This window comes from Lepisma saccharinum, chromosome 7, assembly GCF_977018435.1.
Source record: "Lepisma saccharinum chromosome 7, izLepSacc3.1, whole genome shotgun sequence".
Lineage (NCBI taxonomy): Eukaryota > Metazoa > Arthropoda > Insecta > Zygentoma > Lepismatidae > Lepisma > Lepisma saccharinum.
Window position 1 is genome coordinate 75,551,495 of NC_139235.1, and position 15,188 is coordinate 75,566,682.

Genomic DNA, 15,188 nt, shown 5'->3' on the forward strand with positions numbered 1-15,188 from the left:
CATAATGACGACGGCATTGATCCTGACTCGGGAGAGGCAAAAAAGCCAGAAGTGATTACTTTCTACAATCTCACAAAAGGAGGAGTGGATGTTGTAGATCGTCTGAAATCTGAATATTCTGTTTCAAGAATAAGCCATCGCTGGCCTCTCACAATATTTTTCAGCCTTCTCAACATTGGAGTAATAAATGCTCAGATAATTTACAAAACAAATACATTCGACTTGTTGGCTCGTAGAAAATTTGTTACGCAACTTAGTATGATGCTTACAAAACCACATATGATGAGACGGATGTCAGTTCCAAATGTATCACTTCGTCTGAAGGAGAAAATAAAAAGTATTGCAAGCATTGAAAGTCTGCTGAAAACTGAGAGAGCTCTTGAATCAGAGGAAAAGTCCCGATGTGCCTATTGTCCCAAAAGAAAGAATCGATTCACATATCATTCATGTAGTAAGTGTTCCTCCCCAATATGTAAAGAACATACAGAAACAACTGTTTATGTTTGCCGTGAATGTGCTGCAAAAGAAGTTGACTCTGAATCTGATTAGAAACATCCTCAATTATAAAACATTTTGAATTTGAATTTATGTCAATAATAAATTGTATTTTAATGTGCTTATTTGCATTAATGTTTTAAATATTCATAAAGAAGAATGCTGTAACAATGTAAAATGATTTCAATGTTTAATAAAACATGTTTGATAAAATATATTTTGCAAATATTAAGTGATAACTGAAAAAAAAAACAAGTTGTTAGAAAAAATCTAAGACGCGAGTTATCGCGTGACACACGAAGGCGCGAGCTATCGCGGGTTACTGAGAATTTTCAAATTAGTATAGATTAGTAAAGCTTACTAGTTCACATATTTTACAAGTGCAAGGCCAATCATTTATTTGTGTGTAAGATTGATTGATTTTCGGAGAGATAATAATTTGTCCTGATTATGTTACGAATATTTGATTCAATAAGCTACTGAAGTCCGAGTCATATTTAACATGCACTGTAAAAGTAGACCTGAGTCACTGAAGTGAACTGATACCGTGAATCAAACCTTTAATAATTCTGTTATAACAGGACCACTTCGTTAACCATTATGGTGCCGTTTATATCAATTATATTCACATCCACTTATACATCATCCCTCAGTTGTTTTCATTTTATTATTAACTCAACTTGTCTGAGGTTGTAACAATGTAATGTACAGTCTTGGACACAGCTGGCTTGTAACGACCCTATTGAAGAAGCAGTGAAGCAAGCCTTCCATGTCTGACCACCAAGCGCCTTGTGACTAGACAACCGAAACAGCATTGCAATTTTGCGGCTTGTATACCAGTCACGGGTATACATCTCTGTAAATTGAGTAGTGATGCCAAAGAGAAATACGAGATGAAGATTGTCGATCGTAATGTCTCGTGTTCTCGACATGGAATAATACTCAGTCCACGTTACGTTCCATTATTTAATGTTGTTTGGGAATAAACCTGACGGACTAGGTTTATATTTTCAATCCTTGCATTACAGTAAATTCCATATTTTACAATTATATTAATGCTTTGAACGAAAATAATGCCCAGAAAAACATCGAACACACGTTCACACCATTCTTCTCACACACATGCACGTCTAAACAAACACACAAAGCTAAGTTTTAACTTCCAAGTGAATGTCCAAATAACAGTAAATGGAGAAGCACGATGTGCGAAACATGGGATTTTCACAGAAAGAATGCGTCTATTTGTGACATACGTGGTTTCTATTAATAGACAATGAAACAATTATGAGAGAAATTAACATGCATTTTCGTCTTCAGGTGCTGAGGAAGGAAACAGACTGACTGGAAAAAAGAAAGCATGGTGCTTGCTATTGATAGGCTGTTGGTTAGCGTACAGAGCTTTCATCAGTGAGGTCCAGGTTCGATCCCCACCAAGGACATTTTTTTTTATTCTTTTCTATTAGTGAAGAAGTATGCAATATTGTTTTCTAGGCATTTTGGCGAAAGGATACGCATCAAACTTGTTCGTTTAATCTGTATTTTCATTCTTCTAATAAGTTCTCTATCGCAATGGGATATAGAGATTCTCTATCTAGGCGATGGATATCTTCTCAATGGTTACGTAGCTGCGATTCTCCAGTCCCTTACACCCACTTGTCTTATTTATTTACTTCATTTCATATCTAACGAAAACACACAGATATAGTTAGAACAAGAAACACACCTCGTGTCGAGGGTTCCAGACTCGAGTTCTGGCTTTGTTTTTGCGAGGGTGATTATTCTTGTGTGTCTATTTATCATCTTTGTCAAAAAAAAATATTCCTCATTATTGCCGTGATTAACCTAGGGAGAGACCAAAGCGACTGAAATAACAAAAGTACAGAAAATGCAAGACACATCTGCCTAGGCATGTTATACCTTGGGAATTACCAATCTGAAAATTAACTTGCCTTTCAGTCGACTACTTGCGAAAGAATTTCGTATTGTCTCGTTTGGAGTGTTGGTTATCCTGTCGGACTAGCATGCGGGCAACCCGAGTTCGAGCCCAGCGAAAGGCAAGTTTTTTTTTTGTCTAATTTCATCCAACCTTATTTATAAAACTGAAGTTTCTGCAAAACCTTTTGAATTGCATGCCACTTCGTATATTGGTAATCTGAAAGCATGAAAGATGAAAATTTGATGTTTCGAAGCGACGATGTATTTGTGTATGTGTTGAAAAAACGCAGTTATTTATTAGTGAAAAACATGCAGCCACGTGATCATTGAGAACGCTTCCTAGTTGTCAGTGCTAATATGGCAGTAACTACAGTCTGTCAACACACACCAACTTTCACGTTTCCCGTAAAATGATTACCTTTCCACGTTTCAAAATCATGAGTGCTGTCTAAAGCAATACTTTGATACTTACGTTTGCATGTTCGAATCTAAAGTAATACGAAACTTTTTTCCCAACAAATGACATTCAAACCATTAATAACTGTTTGAAATGTGATACTGATATCATATATGGAAAGAATAAAAATGGAGAATTTCCCTTAATATATAATAATATAAATAGGGAGCGGAAGTTGATGAAATGTCATCTTTTTTCTGACATCTCGGACACGATGCCCATTAAATATACACAATATTACACTTCATCTAGAACCCAAAAAAGGTAATTTTAAAGTGCATTTTTTGGCATTTGTTGCCATTTGTCAGGTTTTAGGTCATTTTCCCGGATTTTCGGCATTTACCCGTCATTTTTTGCAATATTCGGTATATTGTTTCATCATATTTTGTCACTTTTTTAATTTTGGTAATATTCTTGAATCTTTTCACCAAGGTATATATATCTCGCAGGATTGCAATTTACGAGCAAAAGAAATGCTGAACTGGTGACAGTCTTTGTTGTGTCGGGGGAAACCACCAGGTGCCCGTCTGGGGCAAACTCAGATTTAGATCAGATAAGGAGAGGCTTGAAATACCATAGCTAGACCCCGTTTGCACTGAAAATCCTCGTTGCATATTTTAATTGAATGTGCATGTGCTATCATTTGGTGCCCTTTTTTTTAAAGCAAGATTGCATTTTGTTTAATTTCATTTTCATTTCAATTTTTAAACTGAAACTAACAAATTTGATGGTCATTTCTTGCATTTTACGTTATTTTTTCCCCATTCTTTAGGATATTCTATAGGTCATATACCTATATTTTTTAGGTCATCAATTTCCGCTCCCTACTTATAAATATATTAAATTATGTGGATACCTGATGTGAAACGTACGATGCACGATCAGAGAGCCTGAATGTTGCATTGAAAACTGCAGAGAACAATGACTGACTTATGAACAGTGAAAGGTTTTTCCATGCTCCAATGGGATTTTATTTTCTAACTATAAATAAACAAGGGAGAAGGTCACAGTTGGGTATGATGAACTAAATTGTAATCTAAAAGTTTTAATTGAAGAAACAAAACACGTTCGCGGTTAAAAATAGGGCATTCAATTTCAGACACATTACACTAACTGAAAGAGTATTTTCAAAATTAATAGTATCCTCGTTCTTCACCTTTTTCTCAGTTATGACACATGTCAATTTCCTCTATTATCTGTATTCTCATTGGGACAAACACCCACATCCATGCCCGAACTGAGTATTGGTAATATCGCACGCTAGCCAACAATTCCAGAGGAAAAGTTTGATACGCGGTTTAGTGGTTCCAAGTGGTTAAAATCCCACTTTAAACTATAGATCCAGTTTTCTTACTGTGCATAAAGTGGACTTAAAAAGAAGGAAAAAATCGAGGAAAAGCGCTTGAAGGTTTCGATGAGTTCCAAGTGCCTTGATGAGGCGAAGCTATTACATGCTTTTCAAGTGGTCAAGTGGCCCCGTGCTAGCGGATAAGTTTCATGTACAGAAGGCTTTGAGTTCGATTCCCGTTCTATTGCCCTATGTTTTTTTATATAACTCGAGCAACTAATTATTGCATTTTATTTAATAATTTATTTGAGTAAAAGTTAAATACATTTTTACTTTATTTTTGGGTGGAAATCTTTACCTTACCGTTTTAAATTTTATTTGTGAAAATTATTTTTTTCCACATATCTCATCATTTTACAAACATTATGCCTGGCGAAAAGTATACATTTATTTCGAGAAAATGATCCAGAAATACATATAATACTATTCACAAGAAATTATCGTAATCGTTTGGAAAACAAAATTCAACAATTTGCACAGCAAATAAAATAAGAATGTTCGCAATAAATACATTCAAATATATAGTCGCTCGAGTTAAGAAAAAAAATTGGAGGAATCAAAGGGGAATTGAACCCAGTATCTCCTGTGTGTCAAACTTACACGCTACCAACCCACCACCTGGTCTTCTGTCAGTCGGACAATCTAATCGTCTTATGAGTAACGCTTTCTAAGTTTCAATTCTTTGAAGCGCTTGTAATTGTTGTTGTGTGTCACGGAGTTATGTTTACTGCAACATTTGAGCACACAATCCAAACATACGTAAATTTTATACACAGAAAACATGGGTTTTCTGCACATAATTACGGTGCATGCGCTCTGTCAAGGACTAGAAGGAACCTCGCAAAAGTTACTGAAGCTTGTCTTCGGTGCTGACAGTTGGCCCCGGAGTCACGTGGTCTATCTCGTTATCAGTCGACATGACCTTGAGCCTGCAGAACCAGCACACTGAAGGGAACGAAGGTATTTTACGTGATTTGTAAACTGGAAGAAAACATGCCACGCGTTACAACAGACAGAGGTTTGTCTTCAGCTTTGGGACAGACAAACCACACTAGGCATACAGACAGAGTATAATGTAAGATAAAAGGAAATTATTTCTCCGTCTCCTCACACTGACAATTTTATTGCCTTTTTTTGGAGGTATTTGGCCACAGAAACGGGATTATATTATTGAAGTCGTATCTCGTGTGATGGCTTGGTTCAGTATGCTGATCAGGTTTTCTGACAAAAGCAGGACGAGCTACCCAAGAACAGTAATTGTCTATCTTTTATATCTGCTTCCTTCATCATCCGGTATAAGGCAGACAAGCACATACCACAAATATGTAAGAGAACTATTGCTAATTTGGTAACTTGTCTTGCAATTGAATTTCTGTCATGAACAGCTTCAAAGAAACAAAGGCTTTCCTTTTAAAGGATTACACTGAATAATTGTTATTTGATTAGGATACTAAAATGACTTCAGTATTTACATGCAGTACACAAGAGATTCTAAACACACTCTAAAACATACTACTGTTCGTTTCAACGTGTTATTTCAACAATCAAGACACAAAAATAAAGGGCATGCTCAAGAAAAATTATGTTTCTTTGATTATCAAGTGCATTACGTGGTTAACATCAAGTTTGGATTTGCCGGTTATCCAAATATTATTAATTTTGAAAATAGTCTTTCAGTTAGTGTAATGTGCCTGAAATTGAATGCCCTATTTTTAACCGCGAACGTGTTTTGTTTCTTCAATTAAAACTTTTAGATTACAATTTAGTTCATCATACCAACCTGTGACCTTCTCCCTTGTTTATTTATAGTTAGAAAATAAAATCCCATTGGAGCATGGATAAACCTTTCACTGTTCATAAGTCAGTCATTGTTCTCTGCAGTTTTCAATGCAACATTCAGGTTCTCTGATCGTGCATCGTACGTTTCACATCAGGTATCCAAATAATTTAATATATTTATAAGTAGGGAGCGGAAGTTGAAGACCTAAAAAATATAGGTATATGACCTATAGAATATCCTAAAAAATGGGGGAAAAAATGATGTAAAATGCAAGAAATGACCATCAAATTTGTTAGTTTCAGTTTAAAAATTGAAATGAAAATGAAATTAAACAAAATGCAATCTTTCTTTTATAAAAAAGGGCACCAACTGATAGCACATGCACATTCAATTAAAATATGCAACGAGGATTTTCAGTGCAAACGGGGTCTAGCCAGTGGAGTACGCAAGGGGGGGGGTTACCGGGTTTAAACCCTCCCCTTTGAGCTTTTGAAATATTATGGAAAATGCTGTAGAAAAAAAATTAAAATGGCTAATTTATCACAGTCAAAGGTCTGCGACAGTAATAATAATAATAATAATTTGAATTATTATTCCCATGCAGCATGAAGAAAAACACAACATTCCAAACACAATCTAAGCGGCCACAAAGTTCAATTTTGCATTTTTAATTATTTTTTTTTGCAAAAAATCGCGCAGTGACTTTCGCGAGAATTGTGAAAATTCCTTGCTTCGTCGCTGTGTGCCGACCATATTGCAACGTTCTTCCCGGTACTTCCCCTCGTGAACTCTCAAGTGATGCTGAGTCTACATCCACATCATTAAATAATGTTGAAGTGCTTTGTGAATCACCTAGAAGTGATAAATGTGTTGGAATGTCTATAAACGTACTTTTCAACGAAAACATAGACTCAGTGGAATTTAGCAACATTTATTCTCGCGCCTCATCATCATCCTGGGTGAGTTCCATAAATGTAAATTCCCCCGTGCATATAGCACCGTGCCATGAAGGCACATGTTGTGGTGAGGTGGGCCCCAAAGATTCTCGATCTCGAACTATTTTGCAGGTGATGTGATCAGCACCATGCTCCGGCAGCCTTCATCTCCCAGAGTTGTTCTCAGGTACCCACTGCTATGAGGCTGGGTACGGAGACAAGGCTGGATAAATTCCAACCAATTCCGAAAATCGAACCCGGATATCCCACGAAGTTGTCAGACTAGACCAGCGCGGCTCCTTGAATGAGTTTCATATTTCGATTATTTCAAAAAATTTAATATATTTGCTTGTTTTTATGGATTTTCTTCACTCTTAAAATGTCTCATTTATCATATACAAAAAACCGTTGACTAGACAATTATTTTGTAACCAAGAAACAAAAAAAATGTAATTTTGTTCTATTTCTTTCATAAATAGCAGCTGCATTAGTAGTAATTATTAATAGTAATTAAACTAATTAATTAATTAATTATAAGAATTATTAATTAATTATTATTATTAATTAATTAAAGTATAATAAAACAATGGTAATGCGAATTTGTAGTAAGTTTTCGAAATAACACCCCCCTTGATGAAATCCTGTGTAGGCTACTGGGTCTAGCTATGGTATTTCAAGCCTCTCCTTATCTGATCTTAAATCTGAGTTTGCCCCAGACGGGCACCTGGTGGTTTCCCCCGACACAACAAAGACTGTCACCAGTTCAGCATTTCTTTTGCTCGTAAATTGCAATCCTGTGAGATATATATACCTTGGTGAAAAGATTCAAGAATATTACCAAAATTAAAGAAGTGACAAAATATGATGAAACAATATACCGAATATTGCAAAAAATGACGGGTAAATGCCGAAAATCCGGGAAAATGACCTAAAACCTGACAAATGGCAACAAATGCCAAAAAATGCACTTTAAAATTACCTTTTTTGGGTTCTAGATGAAGTGTAATATTGTGTATATTTAATGGGCATCGCGTCCGAGATGTCAGAAAAAAGATGACATTTCATCAACTTCCGCTCCCTATTTATAAGTTGTATTAAGCGAAATTCTCCATTTTTATTCTTTCCATATATGATATCAGTATCACATTTCAAACAGTTATTAATGGTTTGAATGTCATTTGTTGGGAAAAAAGTTTCGTATTACTTTAGATTCGAACATGCAAACGCAAGTATCAAAGTATTGCTTTAGACAGCACTCATGATTTTGAAACGTGAAAAGGTAATCATTTTACGGGAAACGTGAAAGTTGGTGTGTGTTGACAGACTGTAGTTACTGCCATATTAGCACTGACAACTAGGAAGCGTTCTCAATGATCACGTGGCTGCATGTTTTTCACTAATAAATAACTGCGTTTTTTCAACACATACACAATACATCGTCGCTTCGAAACATCAAATTTTCATCTTTCATGCTTTCAGATTACCAACATACGAAGTGGCATGCAATTCAAAAGGTTTTGCAGAAACTTCAGTTTTATAAATAAGGTTGGATGAAATTAGACAAAAAAAAAACTTGCCTTTCGCTGGGCTCGAACTCGGGTTGCCCGCATGCTAGTCTGACACGATAACCAACACTCCAAACGAGACAATACGAAACTCTTTCGCAAGTAGTCGACTGAAACGCAAGTTAATTTTCAGATTGCTAATTCCCAAGGTATAACATGCCTAGGCAGATGTGTCTTGCATTTTCTGTACTTTTGTTATTTCAGTCGCTTTGGTCTCTCCCTAGGTTAATCACGGCAATAATGAGGAATATTTTTTTTGACAAAGATGATAAATAGACACACAAGAATAATCACCCTCGCAAAAACAAAGCCAGAACTCGAGTCTGGAACCTTCGACACGAGGTGTGTTTCTTGTTCTAACTATATCTGTGTGTTTTCGTTAGATATGAAATGAAGTAAATAAATAAGACAAGTGGGTGTAAGGGACTGGAGAATCGCAGCTACGTAACCATTGAGAAGATATCCATCGCCTAGATAGAGAATCTCTATATCCCATTGCGATAGAGAACTTATTAGAAGAATGAAAATACAGATTAAACGAACAAGTTTGATGCGTATCCTTTCGTCAAAATGCCTAGAAAACAATATTGCATACTTCTTCACTAATAGAAAAGAATAAAAAAAAATGTCCTTGGTGGGGATCGAACCTGGACCTCACTGATGAAAGCTCTGTACGCTAACCAACAGCCTATCAATAGCACCATGCTTTCTTTTTTCCAGTCAGTCTGTTTCCTTCCTCAGCACCTGAAGACGAAAATGCATGTTAATTTCTCTCATAATTGTTTCATTGTCTATTAATAGAAACCACGTATGTCACAAATAGACGCATTCTTTCTGTGAAAAATCCCATGTTTCGCACATCGTGCTTCTCCATTTACTGTTATTTGGACATTCACTTGGAAGTTAAAACTTAGCTTTGTGCGTTTGTTTTCGCGTGCATGTGTGTTCGATGTTTTTCTGGGCATTATTTTCGTTCAAAGCATTAATGTAATTGTAAAATATGGAATTTACTGTAATTCAAGGAGTGAAAATATAAACCCAGTCTGTCAGGTTCGTTCCCAAACAACATTAAATAATGGAACGTAACGTGGACCGAGTATTATTCTATGTCGAGAACACGAGACATTACGATCGACAATCTTCATCTCGTATTTCTCTTTGGCATCACTACTCAATTTACAGAGATGTATACCCGTGACTGGTATACAAGCCGCAGAATTGCAATGCTGTTTGGGTTGTCTAGTCACAAGGCGCTTGGTCGTCATACATGGAAGGCTTGCTTCAGTGCTTCTTCAATAGGATCGTTACAAGCCAGCTGTGTCCAATACTGTACGTAAATGTGTTTTTCTTATCTTTGTTCAGTTCATAGTCTCATACACCATATTAACAATATTTTTATATGTTCCTTTTGCAGATGAACATTTGAGAATCTACGTATTTGATGTTTCTTCTAAGAATACCTTGAAATTTGTAAAAGGGACAACAGATTTGACTAACAATGTTAATCCATTACCGTGGAACTTTGTGGATATGCTTCTATGGAATCAACATCGTCTGTGTGGATTGTTTGAACTTTACACATTTTGCAGATACATGGTTGAATGTTGATGGTTTACAAGAAATCGAGAGTCCAAACTATACTCAAGAAATTATATTACAAGACTTCTTAATATCTGGTTGCAAGTAGTCAGCAATTGAGAACGGTATATTCGAGACACTGAAAATAATGGGAATGGTATAACTTGTTTGTCTTGTCTGTCAAGTTGTAGCACACATTCCTTGAAATTTTTTCTAGTTCCAATTGTTAAGAGTATTTGCCCAAAATCTTAGGATATTCATTGCTTTCTGAATGCGATGATGATTCCACGGCAGCAAGAAGCATACGGGTCTCTGAGAGAACGACATACTGCTTTTTTTCAGGATGAGAAAGAAGGAAAGTGAAGCTACATTGAAACATAGACGTTAATTTGAATTTATTAGTATATTCCAAATGTATAGTTCTAGTAGTCACTTTATGAATGATTTGAATCTTATTCTAATGGTAATTATTACCATATTGTATCTTAGTTGCACCTTTCGGACATGGCCTAAGATATCAACAGTGTTTGGAAATTTACTTTTCAAAAATAATTCAAAGTTAATCACTCGAAAAATTAATTCAGTTATAATTAGCCTACTATTGCTTTAAAAAGTATCTAATTTAGTTACAATTACAATTATTTTATTATTAGTTATATCTCGTAAGACATGGTTCAAAACATGAAATGCAAGCGCGCTATTCATTTCATCACAGATGACCGACCACCAACAACTTAGTATTAAGTTTCATATATAATTATAACTACTGGTCTCCGTGTTGGAGTGGTTAGCACAGCGCGTTACGGCGCTAGGAGTCTCTGGTTCGAATCCCGGCATGGGTGTCTGTATATGCGATCCTTCATAAGTTTCATCAAATTATCCATTCTCATCTTCGCGATTAGACCAAAATGGCAGAAAACGTAGTAAAATAAACTAAATGCATCAACCATATAATTATAACTAGTAAGTTAATATATTTTATGTAAATACAGAGGCAATAAAATCCACATATTTTACTTAAAGATGAAAAAATAATGTTAGTGCATTTTTGTTGAGCAAACAATATATTATTCAGAATTACTGTTGAACTGTGGTATACCAATGAGGATTGTTGGAGATTATATAGCCCTATGTCGAAATTATTCTAATTAAAATACACTTGGAATAGATATATTCTTGTTCTTGGCAATAAATAAGATAGTTCTCATGGTCTCACGATTTCAATAATCACTAATTCATCCATTCTTTCAGGCGAGCATATGAATCAACAAATTGTAAAAATTGAACAGAAGAAAATTCATTTCTTTGCGAGAAAATAGTAATTGTACTCTTCTGTTCAGATCAAGTGGAACATACTTCAACTAACTGTTCGACCTTATAAAGAGTGACACTTTATGTAAACAGGAGTGTACAACTAACTTTCAATTTAGTTACTAGTTAAGTGAAAAAATAACTGAGATTCAGGTACTAATTTCATAACGTAAGTACAGTGCGTCCATTTCGATCTGCAGCCGAGAGATCGGGAGAAACGTGGCGGGCGGCGCTGACGGAGATGCCGACATTTGAGGCCTGTAATGCCCGCTTATTTTTGTGGACATCTTGCAAAACGAGCACTAACCTGTGTTATAACACGCAAAAGTTCTTCTGTAATTCTTCCAAGTTCCACCCTTATATACACAAATAAATACGCTTTAGAAATTATATTAAGAGCCACAGATAATACTCTGTAAAACATTTTAATCATAGTTTTGACCAGTAACGTCCTGCTTAAGTTTATATCCTTGAAAGAGTTTTGTGTCGATGGGGATCGTTTGGAGGTTTCGAATGTGCAACACTGTATCAAGATTACGCTGCAGACGAACCGTTAAAAGCTAATGGTGTTCGTGAGCTTCCTTGCAATCCGAAATCTCCTAGCTCAAGTTTTTTGTTCCTTCGCGACTACGGAGCTGTGAATATAGTGGCAGGCAGATGTAAACCAAGAGCGTGTTAATTTCGTACTGTGCGTAAGAGTGTTATTCTTGGTTACTTGCCGTTATTTGTTTGTGTTATTGCAGTGTGTATGTGTGTTGTGTCAGTCAGACGATTGGAATGCCAGCCGCAAGGTTCACGTTAGAACAAAGAATTTTTATGTATGACACTTACGTGAAAACAGACTCGTGTCGAGACGTGTGTAGGCAATTTGTAGGCTACAGAAATTCCCAGGCGTTTCACCTCCACATAGAGATACGGTTAGACGTCTTGTCCTTAAATTACGATAAACTGGATCGTTAAATTTTAAAACACCTAAGCAAAAACGACGGATTCTAACCGAAGCAAAACTCGATGAAATTGGTGCAGCGTTAGAACGTTCTCCAAACAAACCTCTACGCCGTGTTTCACAGGAGATGGGCGTGTCAAAATCATCAGCACATACAGCCACTAAGCTACTAAAATTAAAACCGTACAGAGTTTCTATAGTGCAAGAATTACGGCCCCCTGACAACGTAAGTAGAGTAAATTTCTGTAATTGGGTTTTGCAGAATATTGTAGATGGTATTGTTGATCCACAGTTAATATTTTTTTCGGATGAGGCATGGTTTCACTTGCGTGGTCATGTTTGTTCACAGAACAATAGATACTGGAGCACTGAAAATCCCCGAATAATACACGAAGTTCCGTTACACGATGCAAAAATTGGTGTGTGGTGTGCTGCCAAAAGAATAATAGGGCCTATATTTTTTGAAGACACAATAAATTCAGAGAGGTACCGCACACAAATACTCGCGCCGTTTTTTCAGTTGTTATCAGATAATGAGAGACAATATGGGTATTTTCAACAAGATTCGGCCACAGCCCATACCGCCGCTGATTCTTTGGACGCTATAAGGGAGGTGTTTGATGACAGAATAATTTCAAGAGGTTTATGGCCTTCACGTTCGCCAGATCTTACCGTACGTGACTATTATTTGTGGGGAACCTTGAAAAATAGTCTACCGAAATAACCCTCATAGCATCGACGAACTAAAAGACAATATAAGGGCAGAACTAGGAAGAATTACGGAAGAAGAACTTTTGCGTGTGAATCAAAATTTCATCAAACGATGCCAGGAATGTGTGGACATCACTTTGAACAACTCTTATAACACAGGTTAGTGCTAGTTTTGCAATATTTATATAAATGTCTGCATATGTCCATAAAAATATGCGGGCATTACAGGCCGCAAATGTCGGCACCTCCGTCAGCGCCGCCCGCCACGTTTCTCCCGATCTCTCGGCTGCAGATCGAAATGGACGCACGGTAGTTTACAGTTACTGTTATTCGAAAGTCGAAAATGTTACTTTTACTTCCAAAGACAGCTGCAGAACAAACCAGTATAATTCGTGAAGAACTGTGAAACAGGACTTTGGACATTGTGCGGAGGCAACGTGTAAAATTGTACTTAAGTAGTATATATACAAATAATCACTCTGCTGCTTGTTTACCTTTATTTCCGGTTTTCAAAAAAAGGCTTCCCCGATGGCGTAGTGGTAACGTCGTCGCCTTGTACTCAAGATACATGGTGGAGGCACATTGCACAGTGGTTCGGATCCCACTTCAAACTGTAGGTCCAGTCCTGATTAGCCTATCTGTGCATAGAAAGGACTTAAAACATCAATTCAAAGTTCTCAAATAAATAATTTTCTTATGGTATAGTAATTTGAACATTAATTTTCATCTTCAGTTTTCTTCCAATATTGCGAATAAGAAATTTTGCATATTTTAATATACCCGAAAATATTATAAACTAAGATTATTTGGTTTTATCGTCATCATGAGAAAATGGAACACTTTTTTGTATAAATTGGAATTCTGCAAGAAAAATACATTAAGAAACTGAAACTTACGGCCTTGTGGAAAAATTAACATTAGTAATCTTTTTCATTTTTCAACAATGTATATAATTCAAAAAATTGAAAATCTATTTTATCTTTAACTTCATTTTACTAATACAGGGTGCGGAAAATAATACCTTGCAATGACGTTTCAGCAATGAAAGCACTGTGCGTTGCGTTGCGTTGCGTTGGGTTCTACGCAAAGAATATTTTGAACGGTCACTTAAAATAAGTATCTGCGCAACGGGATTGCGTGGAACGGGGGAAAGCGGATGTAGTTACCAGCTTTCGCAGCATCGTGTACTGCTTCGCTCTTCGCTCTTCTCACCCCCCCCCCCCCTTTCCATCTTCTCTGCCGCTATGTGCAGCCTTTCTGCAGTATAGAAATAATCGGAACAGAGTATAAAATCTTCGACCAAAGGTAGAAAGTAGGCTACTGTCATACAAAATGAAGTGTACAGTCAACGCAGCATTTGCTTCAAACGAATTCACAAAATGTTTTCAATTATTTCAATTACTGTCCTCACTTGGCACGTTTCGTTTGAATTAACTACACTTATTATTGTACTTTCTTCTCTGCGTTCTAAATATTACAATAAATACTTAATATAAAACAACGTATTTTATATTAATATTTCGACTATTACTACCTTCGACTGATGATATGTTACTTATTTCTCTAATAAGAACATATAACTAAAATCTTATGATTATTATAAATTTCCCTGATTTACTACTATTTCTTTTTAATCCACTAACTCAGCTCTAACCAATATGGCGTCATCTCACATCGAGAACCCTAATCGACCAACCTGTATTTATCTACCTTGATTACGCGGAGATCTGGCAACATGGCACTCTGTTACCATGGCAAACGGTACTGCCATCTGTTATCGAAAATTTACCACAAAATTGCCTTAAGTATGGTCTTAATATGGATACTAACCTATAAAAGTGAATATTTGGGCGATTTGTAATCAATTCACAGATTAAGAAAACGCACACACGTGCAACTAGATTATACCTATATAGCTTCAGATATCTGAGTTTATTTAATGGCCAAATCAATTATGCTTTTCGACAAACAGAAAGCGAATAAGCTTCTCTTCTTATTGGTCTTAGCTGTTTGTCTTCAAATCCTGGACAACTAATCGTGAAGGTGGCCACACTTTTCCAAGCCAATTCACAGTGAGATGAGCTTCACATATGTTACAGTATTCAAGAGCTCAAGGTGATAAATGTG